Source organism: Arachis ipaensis, chromosome B04 (assembly GCF_000816755.2).
Source record: "Arachis ipaensis cultivar K30076 chromosome B04, Araip1.1, whole genome shotgun sequence".
NCBI classification, from domain to species: domain Eukaryota; kingdom Viridiplantae; phylum Streptophyta; class Magnoliopsida; order Fabales; family Fabaceae; genus Arachis; species Arachis ipaensis.
Window position 1 is genome coordinate 118,558,260 of NC_029788.2, and position 2,310 is coordinate 118,560,569.

Genomic DNA, 2,310 nt, shown 5'->3' on the forward strand with positions numbered 1-2,310 from the left:
ACCTCACATTTTCCGGACTAAAATCTAAGTATTTCCCCCGAACCATTGTAACATAGTTCTTTGGATCCGGGTTCTTACTTTGATCATGGTTCTTGGTGATCCATGCATTGGCATAGAACTCTTGAACCATTAGGATGCCGACTTGTTGGATGGGATTTGTTAGAACTTCCCAACCTCTTCTTTGAATTTCATGTCGGATCTCCGGATACTCATTTCTTTTGAGTTTAAAAGGGACCTCAGGGATCACCTTCTTCTTGGCCACAACATCATAGAAGTGGTCTTGATGGGCTTTGGAGATGAACCTTTCCATCTCCCATGACTCGGATGTGGAAGCTTTTGTCTTCCCTTTCCCTCTTCTAGAGGATTCTCCGGTCTTAGATGCCATCAATGGTAATGGAAAAACAAAAAAGCTACGCTTTTACCACACCAAACTTAGAATATTGCTCGTCCTCGAGCAATAAACAAAAGAATAGATGAAGAAGAAGAAGAAATGGAGGAGAGGGAGAGGGTGATGTGGTTCGGCCAAGAAGGGTATAGAGGGGTTGTGTTGTGTGAATTTGATGAAGAATGGGGGGCTTTATATAGGGAAGGGAAAGGGGGGTTTAAGGTTCGGCCATATGGGTGGGTTTGGATGGGAAATTGGTTTTGAATTTTGAAGGTAGGTGGAGTTTATGAGGTAGGTTTATTGGGAAGAGTGGGTGGATGTGAGTGGTGAAGGTTTAATGGGGAAGAGAGATTGAGGTGATTGGTGAAGGGCTTTTTAGGGAAGAGTGTTTATGGGGTTGTGTGAAAGAGAGTGGTGAGAAGAAGTGAGTGGAGGTAGTTGGGGATCCTGTGGGGTCCACAGATCCTGAGGTGTGCAAAGATTTACATCCCTGCACCCATTAGGCATGTAAAAATGCCTTTGTATCCAACTCTGGGCGTTCAGCGCCAGGTTGGTGGCCATTTTGGGCGTTCAACGCCCATATGTGTGCCATTTCTGGCGTTGAACGCCAGAACCATGCTTGTTCTGGACGTTCAGCGCCAGGATGCTCCCATTCTGGGCGTTCAGCGCCAGAACTATGCTCTGTTCTGGCGTTTGAACGCCAGACAGATGCTCCTCCAGGGTGTGATTTTTCTTCTGCTGTTTTAGATTCCGTTTTTGAATTTTTTGTTTATTTTGTGACTCCACATGATCATGAACCTAAGAAAACATGAAAAATAAGAATTAGATAAACATTGGGTTGCCTCCCAACAAGCGCTTCTTTAATGTCAATAGCTTGACAGTGGGCTCTCATGGAGCCTCACAGACGTGCAGAGCTCTGTTGAGACTCTCCAACACCAAACTTAGAGTTTGGATATGGGAGTTCAACACCAAACTTAGAGTTTGGTTGTGGCCTCCCAACACCAAACTTAGAGTTTGACTGTGGGGGCTCTGGTTTATTTTTCTCTTCAGAGTCCTTTCAGGTTCTGGATCTGCTTCCACAAGAATGTTCTTATCCTTGCTCCTGCTCATATGACAAGGAAGAATGGCCAGAAAAATGATAATAATAATAGAGATCCTCTATACCACAGTATAGGGATCCCTTTGTGAGTGGAAGAGAAGGGGGAGACAAAGAATGTGATGTAAAGGAAGAAATGCAACTGTACGAATGGAAGAGATGTGAGATGAGATGTTAGGATATGAATGAATAAATAGAATAGGATGGGGGAGGTATAATTTTCGAAAATTATTTTGAAAAGGAGTTAATGATTTTTGAAAATAGTTTTTTTGAAAAATGTTTAGTAAATTTTTTTTTTTTTCGAAAATTTTTTTGAAATCAAAAATAAAAATTAAAAATAATTAGTTAATTAAAAAGAAATTTTGAAAAAGGGGGAATATATTTTCGAAAATAGAGAGAGAGAGAGTTAGTTAGGTAGTTTTGAAAAAGTTAAGAAACAAACAAAAAGTTAGTTAGTTAGTTGAAACAAATTTTGAAAAAGATAAGAAGTTAGGAGGTTAGAAAAAATATTTTGAAAAGATATTTTTGAAAAAGATAATATGAGAAGATATTTTTGAAAAGATATGATAGAAATTAGTTTTGAAAAAGATTTGATTTTTAAAATCACAATTAATGACTTGATTCATAAGAAATCACAAGATATGATTCTAGAACTTAAAGTTTGAATCTTTCTTAACAAGCAAGTAACAAACTTCAAATTTTTTAATCAAAACATTAATTGATTAAGTTATTTTCGAAAATTTGGTATAAAAATAAGAAAAATATTTTTGAAAAATATTTTTGAAATTTTCGAAAATAACTAAGAATTTTGAAAAAGATTTGATTTTTG